This window comes from Ceratotherium simum, chromosome 1 (assembly GCF_057802395.1).
Source record: "Ceratotherium simum simum isolate JZ-2026a chromosome 1, ASM5780239v1, whole genome shotgun sequence".
Classification (NCBI taxonomy): domain Eukaryota; kingdom Metazoa; phylum Chordata; class Mammalia; order Perissodactyla; family Rhinocerotidae; genus Ceratotherium; species Ceratotherium simum.
Genome location: NC_141900.1, coordinates 12,471,456 through 12,488,683, shown reverse-complemented (window position 1 = coordinate 12,488,683; position 17,228 = coordinate 12,471,456).

The window sequence follows — 17,228 nt, the reverse complement described above, 5'->3', positions numbered from 1 at the left end:
TCTTACATCTGTCCATGCTCCCCCCAACTAACCCACCCCCTGAGTGGGGAGCAGCTGGAGAAGTCTACCTCCCACTCAGCCAGGAAGTGCTGACTTCCAGAGGTATCTCATGGATTTGAGTACGTGGAGAGGGGGAACTGGCCCCTGGAGACATGCAAGGGAGACAGAGCAAGAACCAAGGTCCCAGACCCCAGTGTCACCCAACTCATTACTCTCTCTCCCCAATCCTCCATTCCTCCTCTCACCTCCAGGTTTCCTAACGAGCTCTTTTCTGCATTCCCCACCAAGGCCACGACAACCTATTCCTGGACTGAGCTGATTAGACTTCCTGAGTGCAACAGTGGCCAATTTAGGTTTCCTGCTGCCCCTTCTCATTTCCCCGGCATCGTGGTACTGCGCGCACAGCACCCACCAGCCAGTGTGCATGTAGGAAAAGTACTGGGGGACACAGGCAGCCAGCAAGCCACACAAATGTCTCAGGAGTGCCCCAGCAAAGGAAACACTCATGAGGTGGCACAGAGTGGACGGGCCCGAGCTTTCCCACGCTGACTGGCTGGTTGCCAGAGAGGGAGAATGCTTCCAGTGCCTCGCAAAGGTGCCCTTCCAGGGGTCTCTCACTCAGCACCCACATAACTTATTCTTCCATCTTCCTAGAACATTGGGATTATAAATGTAATCCAGATGTCTGCTGTGTTCCTCTTCACCTTGGAAATGTAGCTATAATTGGCTTGGACCTCAGCCAGTCCCACAGGTTGGAAAGACCTAAAACCCTCCCTTTGGATTTTTGCTAAGTTCAGAGCCCTTGTGGGTGCTGCATGATATCACCCCATACCCCATACTCAGACCCTTGCCAGCTCCACAGGAAACACACCCATAGCAGGCATGGGGTGAGCTTAGTAGATTTTACTGATGGTTTGGCTAGCCCAGGGATGATTTTCTCCATCCCTCTCTTTCCGAAATAAAATAAGTTTCTCTCTGTGTCTGAAACAAAGCAGTTTAGTGACCAGCATCTGTTTCCTGAGGTCTCACCGTCCTTTCCTAGGAGTTTATGCATGTGACGCGCTGGTTTCACTTGCCTTTTCCATCTGTCTTAGCCCAGGGTCTGCTCTACTAGCTTCGTGATCATCTCCCATTCACCTGGCTTCAATGCCCAGCACTTCTTTGAGTTTCCTTGAAGCTAAGGTAACAAGCAGTCGCCTGTGGGATGAGTGTTGTCTGCTGATGCATGTTATTTGATGTGCATGAGTCCATGTTGCCTAGTACTCTTCATTTTGTCACAGTCTCTACCACTCCCCATCACCTTATACTTGCAGCTTCACTCATTTACATAATATATCTCACTCCTGAAAACATTTGAGTTTGCTCTTTTTGCCCTAAATAATCCACTACACAAACTGTAGGTTCTACTGAGTCTTTTCATAAACAGACTGTAAAAGGAGGATGTAATGTCAAACACATTACAGCAAACAGCTCCAACATTTCCCACTAGAATTGTTGTCCTTCATCCGTGTCTGGTGATGCCCCCACTGTGTTATTTTCATTTACTCTGCTCTTCTCATGTTCAGTGCCCAGCCCCACAGATTTCTCTTCTCTCTCTTTTTTTTTTCTTGCTGAGGAAGATTCGCCCTGAGCTAACATCTGTTGCACATCTTCCTCTTTTTGCTTGAGGAAGATTTGCCCTGAGGTAACATCTGTGCCAGTCTTCCTCTATTTTGTATGTGGGTCACTGCCACAGCATGGCTGCTGACAAGTGGCGTAGGCCTGTGCCTGGGAACTGAACCCGGGCCGCCAAAGTGGAGCATGCTGAACTTAACCACTAGGCCACAGGGCTGGCCCCTGGATTTCTCTTCTCTTAGGCACAGCAATTCATTTCTGCTCCTCTGAACTGGGTGTTCTGAGAGACTCTAATGTGCAGCGAAACAAAGGCCCTCCAGTTCGCAGGATCCATCTTCCTTAGAAAGTGGTTTAGAACATCTCGTTCAAGCTCATCTTGTCTTTTGAGTCTCACTCCCTAACCCTCGACACATGCACCCAGCAGCTCATCAGTGTAGTTCTTCCAAATACGTGTGAAGATTCCTACAAGGAATTTTGGTGAATGAAACTTCCTGTATTTGCTACATAAGAAACTGAGAAGACTGAGGCCACGCACCTGGGAACATAATGAAGAGTTGAGATATTTCAAGAAAAGACAAGAAGTGGTAGCCCTGTGCTTGGGAACCATAATACTCATAGGAAGAGAGACCTCCCCAACCTCAAGAACCATGGGGTTCAGAGGTGGAGTTCTGAAATCAGAGTGAGTGAGAGGTTAACATGAATGCTGATGGGAAAACAATGGGGTCACACCCCAAAAGCAGCAGCAAGCCCAGCCAGGCCCAGCAGAACTGGAAGAACAGTGCTTATGGTGGCCGCAGGAGAAAGTGAATGAACACCTAGCAGGGGAAGGGAAGGACAGAGGAGCTCTGTGCTGCGTGATCCCGATAGCTGAGAGCTCAGAGCTAGTGATTATTTTTATACCTCTGTTATTGTAACACCCCTTTCCTGGCCCTTCCAGGGTCCAGTGTGGCTGAGGAGGGAAGCACAAGTGACAGAGAGGGTGAAAGACGGGTGTTTCTCCCTCCCTCCCTCCCTCTCTGTATCGCTCTCTATTTCTGTCTATACGTAATATGTAGCACGCGGCTCTGCTTTTTATGATAATGACTAATAGTCTCACTTCTTTGGGGTTTTAATACTAATCAGAAGCATATAAGACAGAACAGACCTGGATTGATCATTTCTCCACCATTACTAACTTTGTAACTTTGCCAAGTCAATTCACTCAGTCTGCCCACCTGTAAATTGGAAATACTGTTGGTATCTGTCTCGCAGAGTTATCGTAAGAAGGAATGAGATGGCGTATATGAAGGGGTGGGCCTTCTGTCTGGATTAGGAGATGCCAAGAAAAGCAGATTTCCTCTTCCTGCTGTTTTTTATGCCAGCTGAGCCCCAGGTTACCTGTCACAGCCTCTTCACACTCAGTAAGGAAGACACTAGAGATGTGGGGGTTTAAGTCTCTGTTCTCCCTCACCTGTAAAAGTGTGACTCATTTTGAATAGTTTTTCTACTGAAATATACAAAGTCACAAAACTGTTTCAAGAGTCTATTACTCACAAAGAGCTCTTGGGAGAAAAATTTCTTCCACAAAGAAACAACCTGCCAATTCCAGGTAGCTTGCTACTCTTTCATGCCCACAATCATTTAGAAGTCATTTACTGGTACATCATTCAGAAACAGCAAAGATCCAAAGCACTTGACCCTTAGCTACTCTAGGTTTTTCTTTATACAAACCCATCAACAAGTCTGGCTTGTGGGATGACAGTGTGCAGGCAAAATTCTGTGAAGCAACGAGGTTTCCTTCCTAGTTCCGCCTGCTTACACCTCAGGGACCTTAGATGGAGTCTCCATTCAATCATTTACTAATTCAACAAACGTGCATTGAGCATGTGATGTGTGACAGGCTGCACAAGCCACTGGGCGTATGGTGGTGAGCCAATAGTCACATTCCTTGCCCTCACAGAGCTTAGAATCTAGAGGGGAAGACAAACATGGACACACACACACTTTGTGGTGAGCACTAGAAAGGAAAAGAACAGGGCAACACGAGACAGATATCAGGGTGGGGACCTACCGCTTATAAATGGAGTGGTCATGGGAGCCTCTCTGAGGAGGTAACTGAGGCTGAGATCCAAGGATGAAGAGTAGTGGTGAGGTTGACAGTGTGGTCCAAGCAGAGGAAGGCAGAGGAAGGAAGTAGCATGGCTGAAGGCTCGGAGGTAGGCAGAGCTTGCCAGATTCCAGGATAGACGGTCAGTGTTGGCTTTGCTTATATTCCACCTGACACAGGAAATTAATCCCACAGCCTTAGGTAATGCCGCAAAGGGTTTCAATATCCTTGTTTAAAAGACACATTATAATGAAGTGTCAGTATATGCTTAGTTCATAATTTTGCTCCTACATGAATTAAGAACACATTGCATTTATTTTTCTTTCCTTGAAGTTTCACATCATATTTGAAAGTATTGATTCTACATGTTGCTTCAGTTCCCAAGGTACCCTCTAGAGAAACATATCCTCCACTTATTTTCTATTGGGAATACCAATTTAAAAATGTTCACTCTGCCCACTTCTTAAGCTCCACCAATATTCGATATGTTTTTGAGCATAAATATACAAGGTTACACGCAGTATCTGTGGAGCACATTTCAAAGAGAGGCACACCAGTAAGCACACGGGTATGAAGGCTGTAAGCACAGTCAAAGTTGAGCCTGAAATACCAATGCACTGCTTCTTGGTTGCTTGTTAACTCGAATTAACAGTGCCTGAGCAGTCAAATTTCATCTACACATGCAAAATGAAGCGGAGAATTGAGTAAATTATCGTCATATAGGCCAGGCAATTAAGGCAAAAAGTAGTTAGTTAGCCTGGATTTTCCAGATTCTGCTCTTATCAGAAGGCTGCATCAGAAAGCCAGAATAAAACACCTTTCTTTTTAAAAATGTTAAATAATCACAGTGTTGAATGGAAAGGTGCTAGGTAGATAGCCATCAAGGTTACAGTCTCCCACAGAAGGAGCCCAGCCATGAAGAATCCATTCAAGCTTGCCTAGGTAAGAGACACTTGGGCAGTACTTAAATTCCTGCATATTTCTCACCCCCAAAGAGAGGGTGTTCAGCTTGGACAAGGTACCTTTCACAATAGAGCTTCTATTAAGGACAAGGTTTTAGGGTTTTTAGAGACTAGCTTGTATATGTGTGTGTGTGTTGTCAGTTATACCATGCTCAGGAGCAGGAATGAGCACAGACACCTAGGTTTCCCAAGGGAAATAATTCACATCCCAGAATCATAACCCTTGGCTCCAGCTTGCTTTCCAGGAGCTTTCACAAAAGAGTCTACTGGTTTATGGTGGACTGAGCTTTCCCATTGTTATCTTGTTTCCACAAGATCCCAGTTATGGAAGTAATGGAAGGAAAGTAGTCCATCCACTTGCTATCAAGTCAGTATGGGAGCTCTCTTACCCTTAAAATTCAGCTCGGAATTGGTGACAATGGTTGGGCTTAAAGAATTGCTGTAAATTTTAGTTCTGCCCTTTCTTTACCGTATGTTTTTGGGCAAGCTCCTCAACCCCTGTGAGTTGCAATTTCCTCATAGGTAAAATGGAATCCTAAGACCTACTTTAGAAAATTATTTAGAGGATTAAATAAGATAATACTTATACTCTGCCTGACACATGGACGCTCAACTTGACTTCTTTCCCCCTTATTTTAGAAACTTGTAGTAGTTCCAGGGTAGAATCTCAATAAACATTCATTAAATGAATAAAATATATAGAGTGCCATGAGAGGAGATAGACCATAAAGAAATGAAGCTGGATTTTATTCTGCTCAAATAGGAGCTGGAGGGCTTGTGTGGCTTAAAGATCACAGAGACCTGGAAGGAGCACTCTCAGTTCGAACTTGGGTGGAATTAGATGGGGCAGAAGCCCGCTGGAGGAAGCTCTTAAAGACCATGTCCTCTAGAGTGGCGCCACTTCCCCTCACTCTCTGCTCCTCCCTCACCAACTTCCACCTAGTGCAGTTTTATAGCTGCCCGTTCAAAGACGTGATGCGTAGCCCTAATAAAACCTGGAGCTTGGGATCCATGTGTCCACCTGTGCCTGGGGTGGACGGGCTACACTACACTCATTTCTCTTAATAGGGGAATGGATAGTCATGCTGCCGGGCCCGGATATCAGCCCACTCTTGATATCTTCATATGGTTCAACCAAACCCACCTTTTGGTCCCAAACACTGCTTTTCAGCCTCCCAAATTTTAACCCTCAACTTATCTCTATATGCAGAGGAATGGTCTAGAGAGAATCAACTCACATGTGAAAGCTTTTTGTATTTATTTATATAATTATTAACAATTGTATGCTTGCTTTCTACTGGACAAAGCTGTCTCTAGCACTGCATGTGGCCTCCTAAGGGGGAAAGAGGAATGACTGAGTCTTATCATGGAGCCATTTTGTTTTAGAAGAGCAGACTGTACATATGGTGAAAAATAGAACTACTTGGACCTACGACTTTTGCACCCAAGGGAATCCCCAATGTTATATTCTCCTCTGTAAATAATATCTTTATGAAGGCCTCAAACCCAGCTGTTATTTAACAGTTGATAAATTTTTAGTCTTTGGGAGTTAAAGGTTTATTGGATGATGTGCCATTTTTTCTAATGTGTCATTTTTTTTTTTTTTGTGAGGCAGATCAGCCCTGAGCTAACATCCATGCTAATCCTCCTCTTTTTGCTGAGAAAGACCGGCTCTGAGCTAACATCTATTGCCAATCCTCCTCCTTTTTTCTTTCCGCCCCACCCCCCCAAAGCCCCAGTAGATAGTTGTATGTCATAGTTGCACATCCTTCTAGTTGCTGTATGTGGGACGTGGCCTCAGCAGGGCTGGAGAAGCGGTGTGTCGGTGCGCGCCCGGGATCCGAACCCGGGCTGCCGGTAGCGGAGACGCTAAGCCACAGGGCCGGCCCTAATGTGTCATTTTTTTTAATCCTTTCTCCTGGGACTATCTGGAGAAAGTTTGTAAAGTCCTTGACACCTTCTGAGAATGGGTTCATGTGCACCCCAGTCTATGTGCCAGCACCCAAAGCAATCCAGTCTGTAATCACAGGCCTTTCAACATGGCCGCTCCTGCTGTGGTCTCTCAGATAGCTGAAGTTCGTGGGTCTCTCTTTATTTGCAGGTTACAGAAACCCAATGGGTAAGTCAAAAAGGGTAAGTCATTAGGAGGATAATGTACCAGCAAGATCCCAGGAGAGAGAAGGCAGATGATCTCAGAGCATCTCTTCTGAGACACTTTTCATTTCTTATCTCTAGATTTCTCCAGGTCTTAGCTAGAGTGCCTTGCTGAGGACTGTGTTTCTCCAACAACATGGTAGAACACATAACCTCAGTCAGGAAGAAAATTTACCACTTATGGCTTTAGACCCTGGAGAGAGAATGACTTTCCACCTCACATTCATTTCAAAAATCCTGTGGGATGAATCCAAGAAACCCAGATGTAGGAATTAGGACATGGCAATTGTTTTGATTTGTAAGGGGTGAGGGAGAGTGTAGGGTAATTCCCACTCTCTCACATTGGTGATAAGTTGATGGCACCAACCTACTGTGGAGCACAGGATTGAAGAGCATGTGATGGTAGAGGTGAAGGGAGTTGTAAGAGGCAGGGCAGGGAGAATATGTACCATTCTGATATTTCGAGTTTGAAGTCTTTGTGGTAATGAGTTAGAAATATTCTTAGGATCATAGATATATAAACATAGAATTGGGGCTGAGGGGGACAGGTTTGAGCTAGAGATAAAGAGTTGGAAATCCGAAATACATATTAATGAAAACTATGGGAAAACATGCTTTCACCAGGAAAAGCAGATAGACCAGAAGACAATATGACACAACCCTGGGCAATGACAACACTTAAATGATGGACTAATGATGACAATTCACCAAATCTGACTGAGAAGGTGAAGCTACAACAGTAGGGAGGAAACCAAGAAAGAACTGTTGTTAAAGAATGAAGTAGCCACTGTTCAGATACCAAAAGAGGTTAAATGACCTGAAGATTAAAAAGTCGCTACCAGATTTGGCAATTTGGTTTCCTGAATAAACATTTATTGAGCATCTAATATGTGCCAGGCACTGTGGGGAGAAGGCCAGGAAGGCAAGAGCTAATATGGTGCCTCTCAAACCTAACGTGCATCTCAGTTACCTGGGATCCTAGTACCATGTACAATCTGGTTCAGCGTCCTGGGGTGGGGCCTGAGGTTCTACATTTCTAATGAGCCCCCAGGTGATGCGATGCTGTTTATCTGCAGCTCCTATTTTGAGCATCAAGAGGTTGGACAATATGACATTATAGATCATAATAAGGAGTCCGCTTTGACTCTTAGTGAAAGAGTGAGACTTATTGGTGCCTTTGGAAAGCAGTTTCAGGGGAGTGTGGGATTGAAGCCAGTACACACTGGGGGGGATCAGAGAGTGGGGATGAATTACTTCGAGGAAGGAGAGTTTGGGTTGGTAGCAAGGCAGCTAAAATGGGAACATCTGGCCATATGTGAACCACTTAGGTTGACCAAACAGAACAAGGAGGAAGATTTTCCAAATAGCATCTTCTGTCCCTCAACCTTACCTTCTCTCCTCCCATTTTTAAACAGAGCATGTGCCATTTTTGAGGCTCCTCTAGTCTTGACCAGGTACATTGCTTAGAATTTGGTCTATCCCAGGCATATAATTATAAAATCAAAAATTAAAAAAGGTTGGACTTCAAATGTTAAAAAAAAGACTGTTTGGGAATTTGGGATGTTGATTTCTTGGACTGGTGTTTTATATATTAATGTTTTCATTAATTTAGTTTAAAATTATTTGCACCATAATTTTTGTGTGTGTGTGAGGAAGATTGGCCTTGAGCTAACATCTGTTGCCAATCTTCCTCTTTTTGCTCCAGGAAGATTGTCCCTGAGCTAACACCTGTGCCAACCTTCCTCTATTTTCTATACGGGAGGGACGCTGCCACAGCATGGCTTGATGAACAGTGTGTAGGTCTGTGCCCAGAATCCAAACCTGTGAACCCCGGGCCGCCAAAGCAGAGTGCACAAACTTAACCGCTACACCACTGGGCCAGCCCCAGCACCATAAATTTTGGCTGATTTTGTTAAGCTGGTTATACAGGGGCAGGCCTAATGTCTGGCTTTTCAAAGTTTGGGGGTAGATGCAGTTGGTAATGTTATTTTGTTTTGAGGGGGGTGTTGGCAAGGTGTTTAGAGGTGAGAAGTAGAGGGGAGAGGATGAACATTTTAAACTGCCTTCTGCATCCACTGAACTAAAATGTGATGTCCTTCCTCCAGCCCCCTGCTGCATGGGGCTTGGGGTGGTTCTAGCTTGCAATCAAGGTTGCCCAGGATTGACATGGGCTAGCCGGTGTGAGTTTCCTGGCTCCCTATTGATTAAGAACTTTTAAACATGACACTGACAGTCATCATCTAATGTATTGAGAAGCTACAAGTCTTAACCAGCTGCAAACATCCTTAGATCTCAGAGAGAACAAAGCAAACAATGTTATAGAAGGGAAGAATGCAAAATGTTCCATTTCTTTTCAGCCCACTACCAGGTTTCTGCTTCTTATTCTACTTCCATTTAAGTTTAGTGTACATGATCCAGTACTTAATGTTATGACAGGTTGACATGAAACCCAAAGTGTTAGAAAAGGATTAGAAATCTTGACACCGTAATGGGCAGGGGCTGCCGAACACTTCCACCTGTTCCTAGAGCTCAGCCGTTTCTCCAGGGAAGATGGGCATGTTCTGGTCTGGTCTGGAGAGCCAGCTCTGGGCAGGCTCCCTGTAGAAGCTTCTCTTTCCAGACTGTTCTACAGTCACAACAACTCCATCTGACGGAAGTGAGCAACACAATGGTAATACAGAATAGAATGTGAACTTGCCCTAGGTAGAATTACAATTCTGCTTTTGAGCCTTCCTATCTGATCCGCCAATCAGAATAGACCCTGAGTTCTGATAGAAATATATACAATTAAGAAACACAATGAATATTTGTTTCAGTGTCTTAATCCCTGTGTCAATGGATGGAAGACTCTGGAAAAGGGATTCAATAGTTTTATTGTCGATTACTAGAAGTACATTTTTTAACTAAAAAAATAATGTGCCCATTGAAAACTCATACCACTGTACTTTTTAGTCCTTTTCTAAAGACCCTGAAATCTCAAATTGGTACTAAACTATAGAACTGTAAAAGTTTCTACAGTCTTTCGCTCAATGCATCCCTGGAAATCTTCTTGAGAATCAAATCATCATAAAGTCGCTCATATTTTCCTATAGGGACAATGCCATAATTGGGAGTTGACATACTGACTAAGGATTTGGAGTAAAATAAATCATAAATATGGCCACTGATCTACCATAAATGCAGAGCCATAACTGCTATAAACCTCAGTGATCACTTAACATTTTAAAATTATGTTCCAAGTTACAGAGGCCTATAATTTTATTATTGTAAGAGACCTTAGGGATTATCTTGTCCAGCCCACAATTTGGAGATAAGAAAATTTAAATCAAAGACGATTAAGTGATTTGCTTAATTTAGTTAGAAGCAGAACCAGGACCGTGTCTCCATCTTCCCCCTCTGCTAAGTTCTTCCTCGGCAATACCCTGCAAATTAAACATGTAAATACTGATAAGAGAAGCATAAAAATATGCATAGAGGAGATGGAAAAGTTACTTTACCATCAATGTGACCAAATTTTAGTATTTTTATTATAATAAGATATCAATTTGACATCTATTTCATAATTCTGTTATCCTTCTTAGAGTTTAGGAGAATATTTTAGGGGACCAAATCTTCCTTTTTCTCCTTCTTAATAAACTTTCCTCAGCAACTGTAGACTTTCAAAATCATTCCCTTAGTACAGGGGCTGGCAAACTTCTTTTGTAAGAGACCAGATAGTAAATGTTTTAGACTTCGCAGACTTTGCAGGCTGTAGTCTCTGCACGGCTCCCCAACTCTGCAGTTGTAATCCAGCCAGAGACAACAGAGAAAGGATGGGCGGGGCTGTGCCCCGAGGAATCTATTTATGGACAGTGACATTTGAATTTCATACAGTTTTCATAATTTTCATGTGTCATAAAATGTTATTCTTCTTTTGATTTTTTCCCAACCAATTAAAAATATAAAAACCATTCTTAGCTTGCAGCCATACAGAAACAGGTAGAGGGCTAAATGTGGCCAGTGAGTTTGCTAACCTGTCTCAGGGGGGAAAAAAGGGGTGAGGAGTTCAAGTTAGGAAAACCTAGTTTCAAAATTTGTTCATGTCTTGAGGTTGTTACTTTTCTGTGTCTTAGCTTGACCACCTGCAAATGTGGGCGATACATCTCTTTCACGGGGCGGCTGTGAGGACTGAATGAGTTAGCATCTAGAAAGCCCAGCGCAGAGCCTACACAGAGCAGATGTGGGATAAACGTTAGTTCCCTTTCCTGCTCTTTTCTTCCTAACCCCCCTACAAGTATACACACATGCACACACACATACATTTTTTACCTTAAAAAAGTTAGTTTCTTTCTTTCTTACTTCTTTCTTTCTTCCCTTTTTGGGTAACCCTGTGGCACTGGAGTATGTGAAGCTCACACAAGACCCAGCTGTGATGGATGGAAAATCTATTTTCTCTGTAATATGGGCCACTTATGTTCCCTCTGCTATTTTCACACCTTAAAAGAAAAACAAAAACAATAATAACAAACCACAAACAAAACCCCCACATCTTCAGGAGTCTAAATGTGGAAACCACAGATTTGTGGATTCAGGTGATTTGTTCAGGCAAATTCACATTGTTTTACAGTACATGGATTTCAATTTGCTGACCAAATCAGAGCCCAGAAGTTTCTGCAGCTGTCACTTGGAGTCATCACCATGTTGAGAGGTATGGCCCAGCCCTTCCTGCCCTTTCTCAGGCCTTGGTTTGGGGCCCAACCTAGCTGAGCTCCAAGCAGCCAGAGCCACCTCACTTGGGACAGATGCTCCGCATATTGCCTGAGCATCGAGAAACTCGCGTCCACATACAGCCTAGGGCATGGCTAACACCAAAGTGTTAAACCTTTCTCTGGCCCATGGACATCTCTGAAGGGACACAAAGTCACACAAGGCAGCTGGATGGATTTGTATGGAAAAAGGGGGAAGCCATTTTTCTCGGCATAAAGGCCAATGGGTAGTTGGGACAGGGGAGAGTGAGTAGGAAGATATTATGGATAATTACCTCTGTAATCAGACTTCTGAATACCCGTGAGAAAAGTTGCCTACCTTCCTCAGTCATTGCTATGGAAACAGGGCACAGAATGGGGTTCTTCCATCCAGCCATTCATCCATTGACTGGTTATTGAGTACCATGGCAGGTTCTGGGAATTCATGAGCTAATGCAACCGTTCCTGCTCTGAAGGACCTGCTTTAATGAGAGAGGGTGGACAATAGACGAGAAAATGAAAATTACCATGCCCTGTGATCAGCACTGTGAGGGGGCAACACTATGGGCTCCATGAGCTCTCGAGAGAGTCTACCAGCCTAGTCTAGTGGACAGAGAAGGTGAGTCACAGGAAATGACATGCAGCTGAGGTCGTAATGTTGTGTGCAACTCAGCTAGGCAAAGGAAAGATAAGGAGAGGCAGAGAGGCAGAGAGAGGAGAGAGGGAGAAACAACAACTGCTGACTTTTTTGGGTGCTTACAATATGCCAGGCATCATTCTGAGATGTTCATGTGTATTACCTCAAAATGAGGTGGTTATTATTATGATGCCCTTTTTACATGATAAAACAGAGAGGTTAGGTTACTGACTCAGTGTCACACAGCTAATAAGTGGCCAAGCTGGGATTCAAACCTGGCATTCTGGTTCTAGAGTCTCTCCTCTTAACCACCACACAGAGATAAAAGCAAGAGAGAGTACAAGGCATTCAGAAGTAACCACAAGTTATCTGGTATGGTTGAACGGGGCTGCATTTATGAAGCAAGTGCGTTAAAAAATGAACACTCTGGGGCCAGCCCCGTGGCATAGTGGTTAAGTGCGTGCGCTCCACGGCTGGCGGCCTGGGGTTCAGATCCCGGGCGCGCACTGACATGCCACTTGTCAGGCCGTGCTGTGGCGGTGTTCCACATAAAGTGGAGGAAAATGGGCATGGATGTTAGCTTAGGGCCAGTCTTCCCTGGCAAAAAGAGGAGGATTGGCATGGATGTTAGCTCAGGGCTGATCTTCGTCACAAAAAAAAAAAAAAAAAGAACACTCTTGGGCCAGCCCCGGTGGCCAAGTGGTTAAGTTTGGTGCCCTCCACTTCAGCAACCTGGGTTTGGATCCCGGGCACAGACCTACATCACTCATCTGTTAGCAGCCATGCTGTGGCAGAGGCCCACATAAAAGGGAAAAAGGAGGAAGATTGGCAATGGATGTTAGCTCAGGGTGAATCTTCCTCAGCCAAACAAAAAAAAAGAACACTTTTCACATAGAGCAAAGCGCATAGAGATGCTCTCAACCTTATTCTCATTGTAGTACATATGGAAAGTGACCATTGCATTACCTGGATAGAATTTTGGGGCATCTATGTGATGCTTGATGAAAAAATTAGTTACATTTTCTTTGTACTATGTAATTGTGACAAGAAAAATAAAAGTATTAAAGAAAATATTGATATAAAATTTATATAAAAGTTCTAAGTACTATCTTTTCAATATTTTTGGTGAAAAACTTGAGCTTGCTTTCATCAACATAACTTTTTTACTACCGGTTTTATGCTTTAAATGTCTATAAGGAACTCCACTCAAGAGGTTTTAATGTCCATCTCTTCAAAGTCTTGATAGTCACCATCAGCAAGAAACTTTGTTCACAAAAATAGGTAATGAAACATTTAAAACATTTTATTCTACAACCATTCAAAACTGTACAAAAGCTGAAATTATATTAAAATATCTAAAAACTCTTTTTCTTTCATTGACAAAGGTGAAAATGAGAATGGATTGCCAAAGCAATCAAACCGTTATAAATAAAGCATTTCAAGATATTGATGAAGCTCACATTAGCAGAAGGTACGCGCGGTGTCCAGGCAGCCACCATGCAGCCCGCTGAGCTGACCAAAAAGATGGTTGTGTCAACTACCACTGGACAGATGTATTCAATTATGTGAAGACAGAATTTCCTGCCCGACCTCCTCTGCAGCCCTGCTCGTCATCCATCAGCATCTTGCACTGCGTGCCCTGCCCCCGGCACACCGGGCAGCTTCCAGAGCACCTTGTCTGCAATGCTCAGTGGCAACCTCTGCAGCTGCTGCTGAGATGGACACCCAGGGGTAGGGTGTTATCGTGTCGGCGGCACCGGTCAGGCCTCCCCACTCCTGCTGTAGAACCCGGGTAGCTGTCAGACCTGCCCTGCCATCCTCTGAGGAGCCCTGGAGGAGGCTGCTCATGGCCCAAGGCCACCAGCCTGGCTGCCCCAGGGCTGAATGAATCGATTTCTGGTGGCACATCTGTAACTCATTGGTGGCTCAGCAGCTGGGAAGTTCTGAATTAAACAGTGCCTGAGCATGAAGGCTCTGGAGCCGGACTGCCTCGATTTGAATCCCAGTTTCTCCTCTTCCCAGCTCTGTGTCTTTGGGGTAAGTTAATTAAATTTTTCTTCCCAGCTTTCTCCTTTGTAAGCTCATAGGCTTTATGTGAGTTAAGGGACTTGGCACATGAAGCACTTTAAACCTGTTCCTGACAGATAGGAAGGGCTCAAAAAGCGTGAGCCATGGTTATTACTCCCCAAACCTTGATTTCAGCATCACTTACCTATGGACTGAATGTAGACATTGGCTTAATTGTTGAAGTCTTTAAGGTCTAAGGCTTTTTCTCTTTTATTCTCAAATAATCGCTTACTATTCCTTTATTATCCGTTCATTTAACAAGCATTTATTATGGCACTTGTTCTATGCCAGTCCTGGGTGAAGTGCTAGTGATTAGAGATGAAATATGGTTCCTGCATTTGTGGAGTTTATAGTCTAGTAGGACAGGAAGATGCCAAACAAATCAACAGACACACAGAGACTAATTGTGATAAGTGCCATGAAGGAAAATAGAGGACACTAAAAGAGAGTATAACAGGGGGCATTAAATTACTTAATTCTGTTTGAAAAGTGGTAGGGAATTTCACTTTGAGCAAGAGACATTTAAGTTGAGGCATGCATATTGAGTAGGAATTGGCAAAAACATGGGCCGGAACAGGGAATGAATTGTAGGCTAAAGAAATCACATCCACAAGGCCTTCAGGCAGGAGGGATCTTGGTGTATGTCAGAATAGAGAAGCCAGTGGCCCGAGCATCATGAGCGGGTGTGGACAGGAGTGGCCTGAAATAGGGCTGAAGAAATAAGCAGTGGTCAGATCTTGCAAGGCCCTTCTGGGTCATCTCAGGGAATTTCATTTTTAACCTAAAGTTTTGAAGAGTTTTGAAAGAGTAGAAATACGATCCAAACTGTGGTATGTAGATGGATTGGAAGGCAATGGAAGCTGAGAGCCCATTTGGTGCTATTTGCAGTAATCCCAGTGAGACATAGTTATGTGAAGATGTACGGATATGTGGTTGACTATATCTATAAAATAGTAGACTAAAAACTTTTTTAAAGAGAAGGGAGTCATTGATGTATAGTTAGTATTCAAAGTCACTGGAATGGATGAGATTACCAGGGCAAGAATGTAGTGTGAGACAAGATGGCCCAGTTCGAAGCCTGAACTCCAACATGTAGAGTGAATGCAGGTGAAGGGGCCAAAGGCAAAGGAGTGGTCAAAAATATAGGAAGAAAATCCTATTCTATAGGTAGGCCAACATGATGACACAGGAGAAAGGAAAAGAGAGTATTTCAAAAAGAGGGTCCGGCCTACTGAGTTGAATGCTGCTGAGCAATCAAGGAAGGTAAGGCACATTTAAATGTGCCGTGGATTTGGCAATAGAAGTTATTAGTAACTTCAGCCAGAACAGCTTCTGTGACATGGTTAGAGAAGAGCCAGACTGGAGAGAATGGGAAATGAGGAGGCTAAAAATTGTTCACTTGAACCTATTTTTTTCTATACACTGTGCTATATTTCATCTTCCGTTTAGCGCCAAAGTTATTGAAATGATAGCCTACATCTGTTGTCTCCATTTCCTAACCACCCATTCCCTCCTCCACCCCCAGCCAAAGACCATGAACTGTTTCTCACTTCCAGAAGGCATCACTGGCAACCTTCATGACCTCTGACTTCATTTGACAGTAGGAAAAGAAAATCTCTTCTGTTTTTATGAGGCATTTTAAGGTACCATGTGCAGAGGTAAAAGTCATAAGTGTGTACTCTTGAGGAGCTCACAGTGGGAGCAATAGATAAATAATCATAATTAAGTTTGACAGTTGTGATGAGTATTTCATTGTATAATCTAGAACAGTGGTTGTTTTTCCTATCTGAACCCCGTGACAGATAACTTTCATATGTGTGGCAAGTTTCATGAACTTATTCCACTCCTTTCCCTCCTATTCAAGAAAGCACAGCATATTGGAATACACACAAGGGAGAGTGCCATTTACAGGGATAATTCTGAACATATTCTTATTAATTAAAAAGGCAAATATTCACAAACTTCAGAGCTTTACTATTAGTAACAAATTCCTTGTGATATACCACCAACCTGATGAAGGAAGATGAGTAGAGTTGAGAGCCTCTGAGATACAGGTTCGGGTAGTTGGGTATTGCAGGTAGAGAAGAGGTGGCGGGGAAAGTTAATGCAGGAGGCATAGACAAAGAATCAGCTCATGAAGTGCCTTCTATGCCAAGGAGCTTCAGTTGTATCCAACAGAGTGAAGGGAAGCCACGGAGGACTTTTGGAGTCTGGACTGAACCAGGGAGGGCCAGGAGCATGGAGGTGGCTTAAAAAGATACTGTAGTAATCCAGGTGGGAGATGATGATGGCCGAACTAAGGGAGACAGTGGAAAAGAAGACATTTGAAAGAGAAACAAGTTTCGGGGGCTGGCCCGGTGGCGCAGGAGTTAAGTGCTCACACACTGCTTCGCTGGCCCGGGGTTCGCAGGTTGGGAGCCCAGGCGCGCACCAACACACCACTTCTCAAGCCATGCTGTGGCGGTGTCCCATATAAAGTAGAGGAAGATGGGCACGGATGTTAGCCCAGGGCCAATCTTCCTCAGCAAAAAGAGGAGGATTGGCATCAGACATTAGCTCAGGGCTGATCTTCCTCACACACACACACACAAAACCAAGAAAGAGAAACAAATTTCATATATGAAAACTCTTGATGGTTTTCATGTGGCCACATGATCCTGCTTTATTCAGTAAAGTGCTTCACTCAGTGCCTTCTTCAGTTTCACATTCTTCTTTCTCTTGCTCCCTGGTTCATGGCAAGACAAGTTAGTTACAGAGAGAAACCCCATTTTGGTCTTTTCTTTTCTCTCTTTAGGATCCCTTTAAAAATTCATCAAATTGATCCCTTGGCATCAACTTCTATCTTGGTGCTGTTGCTTCCCAACTAACCTACTGGAAACCCAGAGTCAACACGAATGTACAGCAATTAGAATGTACTGTCTTTTCACCTTGGCCTTTATGGGAGCCAATTTTCTAAATTTTCCTGTTTCCCTCATGGGTACTCA